The sequence below is a fragment of the Dendrobates tinctorius genome, unplaced genomic scaffold (assembly GCF_039654945.1).
Source record: "Dendrobates tinctorius isolate UK_male_01 unplaced genomic scaffold, ASM3965494v1 ptg000093l, whole genome shotgun sequence".
Taxonomy (NCBI): Eukaryota; Metazoa; Chordata; class Amphibia; order Anura; family Dendrobatidae; genus Dendrobates; species Dendrobates tinctorius.
This window is the reverse complement of record NW_027361761.1, coordinates 22,902,670-22,920,472: the sequence shown is the minus strand read 5'-3', so window position 1 is coordinate 22,920,472 and position 17,803 is coordinate 22,902,670. Positions and strand designations below refer to the sequence as shown.

Below are 17,803 nucleotides of genomic sequence, written 5' to 3'. Positions count from 1 at the left end.
AAAATAACGTTTATAAGACTATAGGGAACTTTCCTCAGTCACGGCCTGATCACCAACAGGGGTAACACGGGTTGCCCTCGCAGGGGCTCTAGACAAGCAAACACAAATAAGTAGAACACGACTACTTCTGGCAATAGCTGGTCTCTATAGGGCCGCGATATGGCCGACTATGGGTCCTTAATTGTAAAGTTAACTTACCTGTCCAGACGGCCCTCGCCGTTCGGGTTGGTGGTCTTTCGGCGTAGTAGTTGCTGGGCACAGTTGTTGAGGCGTTGACGGAGTCTTCGGGCCCTCCGGCGTGCTGGTGGCACTGGAGCCCCACAGGCCCCGGCGGAGTCCTTGGACGGGTGGGCTGCAGGCTCCGGACTGGGGCAAGCGGTAGCGATGGGTGCTGGCAAATGACAGGCCACCTGCGCAGCTAGCGGCTGCGACGGGGAGTCCGCAGTCAGCAGAGGCCCGGCCCCTGCTGCGGACCCGGAGCAGGACAGTGGTGGCCGCCGACGGCACGGTACTTGCCGCGGCCGACAGCGGGGCAGCCGCGGGTGGCGGGGAACAGGCCGCAGGCCGAGGGGAGGCGGCAGCGGCCGCAGGTGACTGCGGGCAGGCTACAGCCGCGGGCCGAGAAGAGGCGGCAGCGGCTGCGGGTTGAACTGAGGAAAAAATCCTCCAAAAAATTCAGAAACAAACCAGACAGGCCACATGCGGATTATTTTTTCTGCACTGGTGTACCACATGGCCAATCCCTGATTGTAGGCTGGCTGATTCATTTGGTATTATTGCACCTGTGCAGCTGCCATTTTACTTGGGTCCACTGCACCCTGTATTAGTGCAGATGCATTTAGGCCTTTTTTGTTTTGTTTCTGAATTTTTTGGAGGATTTTTTCCTCTTTTTGAGGTTTTCATGTTAGAGTAGGACTGGCAAGTGTAAGGAACTTTGACGCAGTTTGCCAGCTTCCGTATTAAGGCCTTAATATCAACCAATACCTTACATATATTGATATGTTTTTTGTGCACTTTATATCTCTTTCTGGGTGCAGTTGGGCCCAAATGGTTCTGCAAACTGTGGACTCTGTTCACACAGGATGCATTCTAGTTGGCACTGGGCAGCCCCGCTATATGGTGTTACTAAGAGGTTGTGAACCAGAAGCCCTGAATTCTCTGTGTGAACACTGCCACATGCGGATTATTTATTCTGCACTGGTGTACCACTTGGCCAATCCCTGATTGTAGGCTGGCTGATTCATTTGGTATTATTGCACTTGTGCAGCTGCCATTTTACTTGGGTCCGCTGGACCCTGTATTAGTGCAGATGCATTTAGGCCTGTCTGGTTTCTATATTGACCGTATATACCTAGCCCGAGGTGTAATTGGCTTTGAAAAATTTTTTGGCCAGGGTTAATAGAGCTTTTTTTTATTGCAAAGCAATCCAGAGCCCTTTTTTTCTCCATTTGCATTTTGCATAATACGCCAGATCCTTTTCCTAGCACAGCGTGAAAATCCCGCAATTTTAAAGGGGTCCCAAAAATCCATTTTGAGTGCGCAGAGAAATATTGAATTTCTATGTGGTACGATTGAGTAGATTTTTTTTTTATTGTCTTACACAGTTTCTTGACACTATTTTGCTGAAACCCCCCCCCCAAAAAAAGGCCACATATTTTACAGTGCGGTATATCTGTGACACACCTCATCCGTCCGTCTGCTAAAAATTTTGGTCTTTTTAGCCCTAAATTCAAGTTTTTTTATGTCTGCACTGTACTTATATACAGCAGTATTTAGCAAAAAAAAAAAAAAAAAAAAGAGAAAAAAAAATTTGTCATTGTGGTATCTCCATACCAGCTCATATCTGTGCGTGCTCCAAGTTTGGCCAGTTTAGGCCGGTTTTACTTTTTTGTCCTGTGTGTCACTGTACTTACATACAGCACTATTTAGCCAAAAAAGCCAAAAATACAGGCCACACATTTGTTGGTGTGGTATTTCCCTAACAGGCCTCATTTATCAGTGCCAAAAATTTGGCCATTTTAGGCCTACATATTGTATTTTTTTGGCTGTCTGCTAATGTACTTATTACCACAAATCTGATAAGGCAAAACACATTTCTACCTACAGTCCAGATAGGTAAAAGTGTGGTTTTCCAGCACACGTATCACATACAAGTTGCCTCCCAAATCAGCCATTTGTAGTGAGCGTGTATAATATTCTAGTCCATTTACAATGGGCAAGGCGCGTGGTAAGGGACAGGAAAGTGGATGTGATGGTGATGGTGCAGGACAAGGCCGAGGCCGTGGGCAAACTGAAATTGGGCCACCAAAAACACCCACATCTTCTCACTGGACTTTAGTGTCCGAAGTCCTAGGGGACCGCGGCAAGACTGCACTATTGAAGCCCGAGCAGTGTGAAAAGGTTGTTGGTTGGATAGCGGATAATACTTCTAGTTACTTATCCACCACCACCAGCACCTGTCTTCCACATGGTCAAGTCACTGTAGCCATGAATCTGGACAGCATATTCTTTACCATGATCCTCCGTCCTCCCACCATGCTCAGTGCCCTGAGACAACTGATCCCACACTCGGACACTCCAAAGAGATGTTCAGTTTTCCATTTGGACATACGTGCCTCTCGCCCGTTCCACTTGAAGCAGGGAAAGATGATATTCCATGTAGTGATGCACAAATATTTGAGCAGCCATGGTCACAAGAGGTGGACGATGATGAGACACAATTGCTGGAAAGTCAGGAGGACCAGGGTGGGGAAGTGGAAGATGAGGTGGTGGATGATATAGTAACAGACCCAACCTGGCAGGAGGACATGCAGAGCGAGGACAGCAGCACACAGGGTGAGGTAGGCGTTGCACCACTTCAGGCAGGAAGTTACTTATTCAAATCAGTGAAAATCAACTGTGTGCCCACTTTGATGCCAGTTCTGATGCCAATAACCCATTTGGGCCAGGCTGGAGGAACCTGTGTTTGATGCGGGGCATCATTTTCTGTGTATTGGTAGTGTGACATCAGTGGCCCAAAGTCATTTAACCCCTTAAAAACATCAGTTACTTATTCAAACCTGTGAAAATCGACTGTGTGCCCACTTTGATGCCAGTTCTGGTGCCCATAACCCAATTGGGCCAGGCTGGAGGAACCTGTGTTTGATGCAGGGCATCACTATCTGTGTATTTATAGTATGACATAAGTGGCCCAAAGTCATTTAACCCCTTAAAAACATCAGTTACTTATTCAAACCTGTGAAAATCGACTGTGTGCCCAATTAGATGCCAGTTCTGGTGCCAATAACCCATTTGGACCAGGCTGGAGGAACCTGGTTTGATGTGGGGCATCACTATCTGTGTATTCATAGTGTGACATCAGTGGCCAAAGTCATTTATCCCCTTAAAAACATCAGTTATTTATTCAAATCTGTGAAAATTGGCTGTTTACCCACTTTGATGCCAATTCTGATGCCCAGAAGCCATTTGGGCCAGGCTGGAGGGACCTGGGTTTGATGCAGGGCATCACTATCTGTATATTCATATTGTGACATCAGTGGCCAAAGTCATTTAACCCCTTAAAAACATCAGTTACTTATTCAAACCTGTGAAAATCGACTGTGTACTGTTGTGAATTCGCTTTCTGGCCTCTCTCGTTTCTTTCCGATTGGCTCTTCCAGTTACGTTTAAGATCCATAAAGTGTTTCATATATCTTTGTTGAAGAGGTTTGTGGAACCAGTAATTCCTATGCCGGCGCCTCCTGACCCTGTATTGGTTAAGGGCAATTTGGAGTATGAGGTAGAGAAAATATTGGATTCTCGGTTGTCTAGACGGAGACTCCAGTACTTGGTCAAATGGAGGGGTTATGGCCAGGAGGACAATTCTTGGGTCTCTGCATCTGACATTCATGCCAAAAGATTGGTTCATGCTTTTCACCGGGCCCATCATGATTGGCCTGGTGGTGTGGATGAGGGTTCGGTGACCCCTCATCAAGGGGGGGTACCGTTGTGAATTCGCTTTCTGGCCTCTCTCTGGTTATTACTGAAGGTAGTGGAGCTGGTCAGATTGATAAAGGGGTTGTGAGTTCTCTTTCTGGGCTCCCTCTGGTGCTTACTGGAGGTAATGGAGCTGATCTGATTAACAGTGGCTTGCCACCTGATAATGAGGACGATGATTGGAGATCTGGGGTTTCAGATTGAAATTTAAGACAGCCGACTCCCTCTATCCCTGCTGATTTTTCATCCTGTTCCTCCTGAAGTCTGATGTTTTCCAGCTCACTCCCTGCATGTTCAGCTAAGTGGTTCATTTGCTATTTTGTTGAATTTGATCTGGTTTTGTCTATATCTGCTTTGTGTGGGTCAGCCAGCTCTGGCTGGGGCTGTGCTGAATCACCGCCATATGTTACTTCTTTCTCCAGTTTGTTTTTTGTCCCCTGTTAGATTGGTCTCTTTTTGCTCTGCTTCCAGAATATACCAGAGTGCTGATTAGTGGGGCGAAGTCGTGTGACTTCAGTGCTTTTGTGAATCAGACTTGTTGGACTTTTTGCCATACAAGAGAAACTGGAGTACGCGGTGACAGCAAGAAAAATACTTTTTTGTATAAAAATATGAATGTTTATTATGCATACAAAATATATAAATAATCATACATGGTAAGATAGTGCACCAAGGAGCATACAAGCAAAACACGAGGGCCACCCCTCTGGCAAAGCAATCCTATTGTAAGCAAATACTCAGGTCAAGTGACCAAAAGAGAAAATGTATAAAAGGCAGGTCAGGGAGTTCCCATCGTGGATCGCAATAGTACCGTGATATATCCTGAACAGCCAGGTTTAACAAATAAACAATGCAGCTTACCGGGATCTGAGAAGCCAGAGAGGGAGCCCCAGGTGCCTGATGTCCACCATGGACATCAGGCACCTGGGGCTCCCTCTCTGGCTTCTCAGATCCCGGTAAGCTGCACTGTTTATTTGTTAAACCTGGCTGTTCAGGATATATCACGGTACTATTGCGATCCACGATGGGAACTCCCTGACCTGCCTTTTATACATTTTCTCTTTTGGTCACTTGACCTGAGTATTTGCTTACAATAGGATTGCTTTGCCAGAGGGGTGGCCCTCGTGTTTTGCTTGTATGCTCCTTGGTGCACTATCTTACCATGTATGATTATTTATATATTTTGTATGCATAATAAACATTCATATTTTTATACAAAAAAGTATTTTTCTTGCTGTCACCGCGTACTCCAGTTTCTCTTGTATGGCATAATTTATTGGAGTTGGTGCATTTGTTTGCTGGGAGGCTCACCAGGTGGTGATGTCATCCTGTGCATTTTTATGCACACTGGTTTTGTTTTTATTGTTGGACTTTTTGCAGGGTTTTTTGCGTGATTGCAGACAGAGACTTTCCTTTCCTGTCCTGTCTAGTCAGTGTGGGCCCCATCATTTGCTCACTCTATTTTCCTGTCTGCGTTTGTGTTTTCATCTTGTCTCACCGACAATATATGTATGGGGGCTATCTATTCCTTTGGGGTCTGCTCTGGGGCAGTTTAGATTTCCCCTTTCTTCCTTTAGGCTTAGTTAGCTCTCCGGCTGTGACGAGGCATCTAGGATCATCGTAGGTACGCCCCGCGGCTTCTGCTAGTTGTGTGGATACGATCAGGGGTCTGCAATCCACTCAGTTACCAAACTCTGTGGTTTTCTGTGGCTTAGCCTGGGCATGTTCTCCTCCTCGGTTACCCATTCATAACAGAATCACCAGCCAAACTGTAGACTCTAGGGTACTCTAAAGAAGGAAAGAATTTAAAAAAAAAAAAAAAAGTGTCAGAATTTTTTGTTATATATTTTTTTCTCTTTTTTTCTGGGGCTGCAGGAGGAGATTTTTTTTTCTCTCTAAATGGAGACTAAGCAATTGTCTGATTGTGTTGAGCAGCTCGCTGCTGAAGTGCGGGGAATTTCTGCCTATCTCGCTCAATCATCTGCTGTTGAACTAAAAATTCCTACTCCTGATGTGTTTTCTGGGGATCGGTCTAAATTTTTGAATTTTAAGAATAATTGTAAACTATTTTTTGCTTTGAAACCTAACTCATCAGGGAGCTCTGTGCAGCAGGTTAAAATTTTAAAATTGTCATCTCCCTGCTGCGCGGCGATCCCCAGGATTGGGCCTTTTCTTTGACACCCGGAGATCCTATTCTGGCTAATGTGGACGCTTTTTAAAAGCCTTGAGGTTGTTGTATGATGAACCTAATGCTATTGATCAAGCTGAGAAAACCCTATTGGCATTGAACCAGGGTAAGGATTCTGCAGAGTTATATTGTCAAAAATTCCGAAAGTGGGCGGTCCTTACTAAATGGAATGACAATGCCCTAGCAATTCTCTTTCTAAAGGGTTTGGCAGAACCCGTAAAAGATGTTATGGTGGGATTTCCTGTTCCCTCTGGTCTTGACGACTGTCATTGGCCATTCAAATTGATCAGCGTTTACGTGAATGTAAGACCACGTGAGGGGCGTTGCTGCCTTTCGAACAAACGTCTGAACCCATGCAATGTGATAGGGTTTTGCCTAGGGTGCAACGTCAGTAGTTTAGAAGGCGTAATAAGCTGTGTTTTTTCTGTGGAGACGCCTCTCATACTATTTCTGTCTGCCCTAAACGAGAAAAGCATTTTGCTCACGCATTTGCGGTGGGCAGTGTACAGCCTAAGTTCCTTTTCGCAATTACCCTGATCTGCTCCTTGTCTACATTTTCCGCTAAGGCTTTTGTGGATTCAGGAGCAGCTTTGAATCTGACGGATTTGGACTTTGCTAAACATTGTAGTTTTCCCATGATACCCCTGCAGACTCCTATTCCTTTGAGGGGTATTGATGCCACTCCTTTGGCGGAGAATAAACCCCATTTTTGGACCCAGGTGATTATGCGGGTCGCCCCGGATCACCAAGAAAATTGTAAATTTTTGGTGTTGCACAATTTGCATAATACTATTGTTCTGGGTTTTCCTTGGTTGCAAACTCATAATCCTGTTTTGGATTGGAAATCTGTGTCTGTGGTGAGCTGGGATTGTCAATGTGTTCTTTGTGACACTCCTGCTTTCTCTACCTCTCCCCAGTCTCATGATATTCTTGACTATTTGGCTGATTTATCTGATGTATTTAGTGAGAATAAGTCTGCGTATTTGCCTCCTCATAGGAGTTATGACTGTGCAATTGAGTTAATGCCCGGGTGTAAATTTCCCAAGAGTTGGCTTTTCAACTTATCGGTACCCGAACATGATGCTATGCGATCTTATATCAAGGAGTCATTGGAGAAGGATCATATTATACCATCTTCTTTACCTTTAAGTGCTGTTTTTTTTGTGGCCAAGAAAGATGGTTCATTAAGGCCATGTATTGACCATTGTTCCCTTAACAAAATCACTGTTAAATATCAGTACCCATTACCCCTGATTTCTGATTTATTTTCCAGAGTTAAAAGTGCCTGTTGGTTTACCAAACTTGACCTCAGGGGGCGTATAATCTTATTCGCATCAAGCACGGGGATTAATGGAAAATGGCATTTAATACTCCGGAGGGACATTTTGAGTACCTGGTGATGCCTTTTGGGCTCACTAATGCCCCTTCTGTCTTCCAATCTTTTATGAACGATATTTTCCGGGACTTTGTGGATAAGTTTTTGATAATTTATCTGGATGATATTTTGATCTTTTCCAGTGATTGGGATTCTCATGTGGAACATGTCCGGACTGTGTTCTGGATTTTGAGAGAAAATTCTCTGTATGTTAAGGGATCAAAGTGCCTCTTTGGTGTAGAGAGGATTTCATTCTTGGGATTCATTTTGTCCCCGTCTGCTATTGAAATGGACCTGGCCAAGATACAGGCCATTGATGATTGGGTTCAGCCCACTTCTTTGAAGGCTCTCCAGAAGTTTTTGGGTTTTGCTCATTTCTACCGTAAATTTATAAGTAATTTTTCTGGTATTGTTAAACCACTGACTGACTTGACCAAAAAGGGCGCTGATGTGGTGAATTGGTCTCCAGAGGCAGTCTCAGCATTTCAGGAGCTTAAGCGGAGATTCACTTCTGCTCCGGTTCTACGGCAACCTGATGTCTCACTCCCATTTCAGGTGGAGGTAGATGCCTCTGAGATTGGTGGAGGAGCAGTTTTGTCCCAAAAAGATCCTGTGACTTCTAAGATGAAGCCCTATGCCTTCTTTTCTCGAAAATTCTACCCATCTGAACATAACTATGACGTGGGGAATCGGGAGTTGTTGGCCATGAAATGGGCATTTGAAGTGTGGAGACATTGGTTGGAGGGAGCTAGACATCAAGTTGTGGTCCTCACCGACCACAAGAATTTGATTTATCTTGAATCAGCCAAACGCTTGAATCCTAGACAAGCTAGGTGGGCCTGGTTTTTCACGCGTTTTAATTTTGTGGTCTCTTTTCTTCCGGGCACTAAGAATGTTAAGGCGGACGCCCTTTCTAGGAGTTTGTTTGCGGATTCTCTTGATGCGACCAAGCCTACTACCATTCTAAATGAGGGTGTAGTTCTTTCCCCCATCTCACCCGATTTGAGACGTGCCCTGGAGGAATTTCAGGAGGACAAACCTGAACGTTGCCCTATGGGAAAATTGTATGTTCCTGACCAGTGGAGGAAAAGAGTAATGTCTGAAATTCATTGCTCCGTGTTGGCTGGTCATCCAGGTATTTTTGGTACCAGAGATTTGGTGAGTCAGTCTTTTTGGTGGCCTGCCTTATCTCGTGATGTCAGAAATTTTGTGCAGTCCTGTGGGACTTGTTCTCGGTCCAAGCCCTGTTCTCGCTCTAGTAGGTTGTTGAGGCCCCTGCCGGTGCCCAGGAGGTCATGGACCCATATCTCAATAGATTATATTTCCGATCTTCCTGTCTCTCAGAGAATGACTGTTATCTGGGTGATTTGTGATAGATTTCCCAAGATGGTCCATCTTGTACTACTCCCAAAGTTGCCATCTTCTTCTGAGTTGTGCCCTTGTTTTTACAGCAGGTGGTTCGGTTGAACAGGATTCCTGAGAACATTGTGTCGGACAGAGAAGTCCAGTTTGTTTCCAGATTTTTGAGGGCTTTTTGTTCCAAACTGGGAGTTCAGTTATGTTTCTCCTCTGCATTTCATCCTCAGACCAATGGGCAGACGGAGAGAACAAACCAGACTTTGGAGTCCTATTTGAGATGTTTCATATCTGCTGATCAGGATGACTGGGTCTGATTTTTGCCCTTGGCCGAATTTGCGCTAAACAATAGAGCTAGTTCTGCCACTTTGATGTCGCCCTTTTTCTGTAACTTTGGGTTTCATCCTCGATTTTCTTCAGGGCAGGTGGAATCTTTGGCCTGTCCTAGTGTGGACTCTGTGGTAGAGAGAATGCAGCAGATTTGGGAACAAGTGGTAGATAAGTTGTCTGACTCTCAGGAAAAAGCCCAACGGTTTTCCAACCGGCATAGGATCATTGGTCCCCGGTTTAAAGTGGGTGATATGGTTTGGTTGTCTTCAAAGAATATTCCTATGAAGGTCAAGCCAAGATTCATTGGACCATATAAGATTTTGGAAATCCTTAATCCTGTTTCTTTCCGATTGGCTCTTCCAGTTACGTTTAAGATCCATAATGTGTTTCATAAATCATTGTTGAAGAGGTTTGTGGAACCAGTAGTTCCTATGGCGGCGCCTCCTGACCCTGTATGGTTAAGGGCAATTTGGAGTTTGAGGTAGAGAAAATATTGGATTCTCTTTTGTCTAGACGGAGACTCCAGTACTTGGTCAAATGGAGGGGTTATGGCCAAGAGGATAATTCTTGGGTCTCTGCTTCTGACATTCATGCCGAAAGATTATTATTATGCATTTATATAGCGCCATTTACTCCATGGCCCTTTACATGTGAAAAGGGGAAATATAGACAAATATAATAAACATGTGTAAGACAAGGGACACACAAGTACATAAGGAGAGGGGACCCTGCCCGCGAGGGCTCACAGTCTACAGTGATGGGTGAGGATACAGTAGGAGAGGGTAGAGCAGGTCGTGCGGTGGTTCAGTAGACAGAGGATCATTGCAGGCTGCAGGCTTGTTGGAACAGGTGGGTCTTCAGGTTCTTCTTGAAGGTTTCCGTTGATGGTGAGAGCCTGATGTGTTGCGGCAGAGAGTTCCAGAGTATGGGGGAAGCACTGGAGAAGTCTTGTATGCGGTTGTGAGAAGAAGAGACAAGGGGGAGTAGAGAAGGAGATCTTGAGATGATCGAAGGTTGCGTGCGGGTAGGTACCTAGAGACCATGTCACAGATGTATGGAGGAGACAGGTTGTGGATGGCTTTGTATGTCATGGTTAGGGTTTTGAATTGGAGCCTCTGGGCAATAGGAAGCCAGTGAAGGGCCTGGCATAGGGGGAGGCTGGGTAATAGCGGGGAGACAGGTGGATTAGTCGGGCAGCAGAGTGTAGGATGGACTGGAGCGGAGCCAGAGTGCTAGAAGGGAGGCCAGAGAGTAGGAGGTTGCAGTAGTCGAGGCGGTAGATGATAAGAAGATGCACTAGTGTTTTTGTGGTTTCGTGGTTGAGGAATGAGCGGATCCAGGAAATATTTTGGAGTTTGAGGCAGCAGGAGGAGGCGAGGGCTTGGATATGTGGTTTGAAAGAGAGCGCAGAGTCGAGGATCACCCCAAGGCACCGAGCGTGTGGGACTGGGGAAAGAAAGCAGCCATTGACATTGATGGATAGGTCTGGTGGAGGGGTAGAGTGAGATGGGGGAAAGATGATGAATTCTGTTTTCTCCATGTTCAGTTTGAGAAAGCGAGCAGAGAAGAAGGCTGAGATAGCAGACAGACATTGTGGGATTTCAGTCAGTAAGGAGGCAAGGTTGGGTCCAGATAGGTAGATCTGCGTGTCATCGGCATAGAGGTGATACTGCAAACCGTAGGATTCTATGAGCTGTCCCAAGCCAAAGGTGTAGATGGAGAATAGTAGGGGTCCTAGGACAGAGCCTTGAGGAACACCAACAGACAGGGGGCGAGGTGTGGAGGTGGTGTGTGAGAGGGAGACACTAAATGTTCGGTCTGTTAGGTATGATGAAATCTAGGTTAGGGCCAAGTCTGTGATGCCAAGAGATGAGAGAGTCTGTAGCAGGAGGGAATGGTCTACGGTGTCGAAGGCAGAGGACAGAGTAGTGTCGCTTGCTCTTGGCAGTTAGTAAGTTGTTAGTGACTCTAGTCAGGGCAGTTTTATTTGAGTGATGCAGTCACAAGTGGTGAGGTGTGATCTTGACAGAAGGGTGGAGAGCTGATCTTCTGTCATGGTGGAGAAGCTGGCTTTTGCAGAACAGGGCTGAGCAGCTAAGAGGGGCATTGGGGACTGCGGGACAAAGTTTTGTCTGATCTTGTCGATCTTCTGCTTAAAGAAGGAGGCAAAGTCTTCAGCAGAAATGAGAGGAGGGGGAGGAGGTGCTGTGGGACGGAGTAGAGATTTGAAAGTGTTGAAGAGTTGTTTAGGGTGGTGAGACACGGAGGATATGAGAGATGCGAAGTAAGTTTGTTTAGCAGCAGAGAGCGTGGAAAGATTGGTTCGTGCTTTTCACCGGGCCCATCATGATCAGCCTGGTGGCATGGATGAGGGTTTGGTGACCCCTCCTCAAGGGGGGGTACTGTTGTGAATTCGCTTTCTGGCCTCTCTCTGGTTATTACTGAAGGTAGTGGAGCTGGTCAGATTGACAGAGGGGTTGCGAGTTCTCTTTCTGGGCTCCATCTGGTGCTTACTGGAGATAATGGAGCTGATCTGATTAACAGTGGCTTGCCACCTGATAATGCGGACGACAATTGGAGATCTGGGGTTTCAGATTGTGATTTAAGACAGCCGACTCCCTCTATCCCTGCTGGTGATTTTTCTTCCTGTGCCTCCTGAAGTCTGATGTTTTCCAGCTCAGTCCGTGCATGTTCAGCTAAGTGGTTCATTTGCTATTTTGCTGAATTTGATCTGGTTTTGTCTATATCTGCTTTGTGCGGGTCAGCCAGCTCCGGCTGGGGCTGTGCTGAATCACCGCCATATGTTACTGCTTGTGCCAGTTTGTTTTTTGTCCCTGTTAGATTGGTCTCTTTTTGCTCTGCTTCCAGAATATACCAGAGTGCTGATTAGTGGGGGCGAAGTCGTGTGACTTCAGTGCTTTTGTGAATCAGACTTGTTGGACTTTTTGCAGGGTTTTTTGCGTGATTGCAGACAGAGACTTTCCTTTCCTGTCTAGTCAGTGTGGGCCCCATCATTTGCTCAGTCTATTTTCCTGTCTGCGTTTGTGTTTTCATCTTGTCTCACCGACAACATATGTTTGGGGGCTATCTATTCCTTTGGGGTCTGCTCTGGGGCAGTTTAGATTTCCCCTTTCTTCCTTTAGGCTTAGTTAGCTCTCCGGCTGTGCCGAGGCGTCTAGGATCATCGTAGGTACGCTCCACGGCTACTGCTAGTTGTGTTGAGAGGATCAGGGGTCTGCAATCCGCTTAGTTACCAACCTCTCTGGTTTTCTGTGGCTTAGCCTGAGCCTGCTCTCCTCCTCGGTTACCCAGTCATAATAGTGTGCCCACTTTGATGCCAGTTCTGGAGCCAATAACCCATTTGGGCCAGGCTGGAGGGACCTGGGTTTGATGTGGGGCATCACTATCTGTGTATTCATAGTGTGACATCAGTGGCCCAAAGTCATTTAACCCCTTAAAAACATCAGTTTTCAAATCTATGAAAATTAGCTGTGTGCCCACTTTGATGCCAGTTCTGGTGCCAATAACCCATTTGGACCAGGCTGGAGGGACCTGGGTTTGATGCAGAGCATCACTATCTGTGTATTCATAGTGTGACATCAGTGGCCCAAAGTCATTTAACCCCTTAAAAGCATCAGTTACTCATTCAAACCTGTGAAAATCGACTGCGTGCCTACTTTGATGACAGTTCTGGTGCCAATAACCCATTTGGGTCAGGCTGGAGGGACCTGTGTTTGATGCAGGGCAATACTATCTGTGTATTTATAGTGTGACATCACTGGCCCATAGTCATTTAACCCCTTAAAAACATCAGTTATTTAATCCTGTGAAGATCGACTGTGTGCCCACTTTGATGCCAATTCTGATGCCCAGAACCCATTTGGGCCAGGCTGGAGGGACCTGGGTTTCATGCAGGGCATCATTATCTGTGTAGTCATAGTGTCACATCAGTGGCCCAAAGTCATTTAACCCCTTGAAAACATCAGTTACTTATTCAATTCTGTGAAGATCGACTGTTTTCCCACTTTGATGCCAATTCTGATGCCCAAAACCCATTTGGGCCAGGCTGAAGGGACTGGGGTTTGATGCAGGGCATCACTATCTGTGTATTTATAGTATGACATCAGTGGCCCAAAGTCATTTAACCCCTTAAAAACATCAGTTACTTATTCAAATCTGTGAAATTCGACCGTGTGCCCACTTTGATGCCAGTTCTGGTGGCAATAACCCATTTGGGTCAGGCTGGAGGGACCTGGTTTAATGTGGGGCTCCTTTTATTCTATATATCTGCAGTGTGATTTCAGTGGCTCAAAGTCATTTAAGCTTTTCATTAACGCCCTTTGGTGCCCATTTTTGTGACAGTTTTATAATTTTTGACGCTGATTTTTAGTGTATTCACATCAGGGCACCTCGCTGCATTTTTTTTTTATTATTGTATTTCTTATTTTTTGTTGTTATATTTGTTAAAAAAAGAAAAGAAAAAATTGCTGAATAAGAAACCAACTTCAGCCCCGAATAAGAAACTGGGCGAATAAGAAACCAACTTCAGCCTCGTGAGAAGCCTGTTTAAAGCTGTGTCCAGAGGGATTATGAACAACCAATTGATTTTTAAAATAAATCCATTTTTGTTGTTTTTTTTCATCCAGGTCTTCATTAGCCAGTATTCTGCATATTTTGAGATGGTAATCAGTCTTCATCAGATGTCCACACACTGGAGGAGTCTTTCGACATTTGTGACTGAAGGTGTTTAGGATCACAGATGACCATGATTTTTAAATTAATTATTTTTATATGTTTATTTTTTTTTGTATGAGGTAATAGTGGGAAAAGGGTAGTGGATAATCCTAACTATATAAGGTTAGGGGCGGGAGAGATAAAGTATGGGTTGGAAAGGTGTTGAAGAAAGAGGTGGGTGGATAAAGGATAAAGTAAGGGTTGAAACAGGAGTGGAGAAGGTGGGGGAGGGAGTTGGAATGGCTGAGGAAAACTATATACAGATCTCTTTTTTGGTCTGTAAGTTATACGATGCTTTCCGGGATGTCCTCCCTGAATTCGATGCTGAGTTTTACTTGTGTGATGGTTAATTGTAATTTCTAAAAATAATAAAATAAATGCACAAGATTAGTTTTGAGTTTTTAAGCCACGGAGTTGATCAAAGAAGGAACACTTACAGGGGTTGTCTCAAGTATTTAAATGGCTAAAATTATAGACTTTTTGTAAAAACAGATGCATTTACAATTTAGCTACTATTAAAAATCCTCTCCATTCTCAAGGATGGAGAGATTTACTTGCACGCTGCACAGTTTGTCGCCTATGTTATCGGAAGCCCTGCAGTCTCAGAGTGACCGGTTACGTAGGTAAGGAGTGTACGCTGCTCGCAGACTCTATGCTCATGTTCTTAGGATTTCCCTAGTTTTGCCAGGGTGATAATTCCACCACCTGTGCAATACTAAGGAAATCTATGTGGCTGCAAGTGCTGCTCTGAAGCGGGTTGTGTCTCTGCATCCGGCTAGCCTCAGTCTCCATTCGCTTCTCCTAGGCTGCCTGTGCTAGCAGCATGGGAGAGCGATCTAAACTATTAGGTCACGTGCACATGTTGAGTATGTTTTTTTTTTTACCTCAATATTTGTAAGGCTAAAACTGGAGTGGGTGATAATGCAGAAGTGGTGACGTGTTTCTATTATACTTTTCCTCTGACTGTTCCACTCCTAATTTTGACTTACAAATACTGGGGTAAAAAAAACTCACCAAATACTCAACGTGTGCACGTGGCCGTAATATTTGCGGTTTCCAAACAGCAGCATGTCAATTCTTTGTGCGGATTCTGCAGCGGTTTCACACCTTTAACATAGTAGAGGTGTGAAACCGCAGGGCAAAACCGCAGGCTAATCCGCAGGAAAACCGCAGGTCACTTTACCTGTGGTTTTACCTGCGGATCCGCAGCGTGTGCACATAGCCTTAAGGTCAGAAAGGTTGGGGACCACTGCTTTACAGGATATATTTCCTCCGTACACGACTTTACAAACCTCTTATTACAGAACTATGGAATTTTCGATAACTGGTATGTGATCTTATACATAATTCTCTTAATAATGTAGAAAAAAAGATGCATCCCATTAAATATGGGAAACCCAGGCAAAAAAAGACAAGATGAAGAAAATCTCAAATTCTATTTTATGTGGAAGGAGCATTGACAGTCCCCAGAGAGATTATATATAATGACAGGGTTTGATTTTAACCATATGGACGTTGGTAAATGTTGTGACTGGGAGATAAGAAAAACTTTTTTGCTGTAATGGAAATAATTCCATAAGGCCTTTTTAATGGTAACTATACATTATCTATATTAACATACAGCAGCTTTTGAGAACTAACCTGAAAATCTTGATAGAATGTTAATACATATAGCGCAAAACATCCAAAACCGATGCACCATAGATATTTTAAAACTTCATCAAAGATCTAAAATTTAAAAAAGTAGACACAGTTACATACGGGACTTCATAGCTATTCTTGTTATTGGTTGGAAGATGGAGCAAATGTCTATAGACACTTTAAAATAGTTTTAACGGAATTAATTGTATTTTTTTATTATAGCTATATTGGTAAGATCTGTTTTATTAACTTCATAAATTTCAATAATAGTAGCAACCTGCAGCCACCACCAGGGGGAGCTAACTGCATATATGGGGCGCTGTAAAAATCTGCATGCAGAAAGCTCCTCCTAGTGGCGGTGGGCAGTTACTAAACTGTGTCACACAAATTAGATACAAAACTTTTTGTACAAGACATACATGGATTATATAGGAATATTAAAATAAAACTTACCATTGAGCATCTGAGGTTATTGCATACTGGGAATAGTAGCATCACAGAGATGACATAAACTGAATGTGGGTCTATAAAGGAAAAGTAACATCATCCTATACCTATGGAGCTTTATCTAATGGCTAAACTAAACCAACCCAACACTAATGCTACTCAGAGGATCACTAGTGTCTGATCACACATGATCTTGGCATAGGTATACTTACCAACACTACTGTTGATCTAAAATAGATGTTTCAGTAGCGCCCCCCCCCCAAACCCTGCTCAGGAATGGGCACAAATTCGTGTGTCCTCCCATGTAAACCACACCCATAGTAGCATAAGACAGCCTAATTTTGTATCCTAAAAATTGTGACAGTTCAGGTAAATTCAGGGCAATTGTGCATATGTCTAATGCCCAAAGATGAAGGTCTGTGGAAATGCAGCTGGCAGATGATCGCCACCAACTGTAGAGACTCTGGGATTGTCCAGATCCCGCCAGCCACCTTCTCTCCCGAACAATGTGTCCCACACACTTTCATGAAATGTGCCACAAGCGGTTACATATCAAATTTCAAAATATTGTATAATGTGCATTTTTTGGTAAATATAAAAAAAACCTGGTGTCGCAAGAGTGATACATTTCTCCAATAGGGCAAACCTGGGTAAACTGCGGACAGCGGGATCCATCCAGCACTTCGCCTGTTCTAGGGTGGCCCACAGACCAATACAGCTGAAAGACTGAAACAGTGGCCCACGGGCTGCACAGTGCGCTTCCCTGTCCGGCCGCCTGCTGCCTTCTTCATCACCACTATCTCAGTATGGCTGCCGGCCCCTTTTTCCCCCAATCAGCTTGTGAGACACCTGACGCTATGATGTCGTTTCATTATGTCAGCTGTGCGCCGCTGAGAGTCAGTGCACCAGAGACAGGAGCAGAGGCAAAGTGCCCGGGGGAACAGGAGCGAGGTGAGTAGGTGTTTTTTTTTCTTGTCGATAGTATGTTTGTATGTATATAGGGGGCTGTGTGGGGATCACACTCTATATAGGGGGAACTCTAGCTTGTATGGGAGGCTATGTGGGGTGGCTCACACTGTATATATAGAGGCTATGTGGGGCTCATATTGTACATACGGAGGCTATATGTGGCTCAACTGTATATACAGAGGCTATATGTGGCTCAACTGTATATACAGAGGCTATGTGGGGCTCATATTGTATATACGGAGGCTATATGTGGCTCAACTGTATATACAGAGGTTTTGTGGAGCTCACACATATATATATATATATATATATATATATATATAGAGAGAGAGAGAAAGAGGTTATGTGGGGCTCATACTGTATATATGTGAGGATATGTGGGGCTCACACCCTATATTGTGGTGGCTATGCTCGGCTTATACTGTATATGGAGGCTATGTGGGGCTTACACTCTATATACTATATGAAGGCTATGTGGGACTCACAATGTATATAGGGGGACTCATATTGTTTATGGGACTCAGGCTATGTGAGTCTCACACTGTATATACAGAGGCTATGTGGTGCTCACACTATATATGGAGGCTATGTGGGACTCGCTGTATATATCGAGGCTATGCGGGGATCATACTGTATATATGGGAGGCTATGTGGAGCTCACACTATATATAGGGGGACTCATACTGTATATATGGAAGGCTGTTTGGGGCAAATACTGTATATATGGAAGGCTATTTGGAGCTCTCGCTGTATATAGAAGTCTATGTGGTTCTCATGCTGCATATGAG

The 17,803-nt window shown here is 44.6% G+C and overlaps 1 long non-coding RNA gene across 1 annotated transcript; it reads right to left on the bottom strand.

Moving 5' to 3' along the window:
* Nucleotides 1-13,821: 13,821 nt before the first annotated feature.
* Nucleotides 13,822-16,115, bottom strand: LOC141098660 (uncharacterized). Its single transcript, XR_012234306.1, has 3 exons — nt 16,053-16,115; nt 15,600-15,686; nt 13,822-14,317 (listed from the first exon to the last, which is right to left on the bottom strand). It is a non-coding gene; the product is annotated as an uncharacterized lncRNA (long non-coding RNA).
* Nucleotides 16,116-17,803: the final 1,688 nt, after the last annotated feature.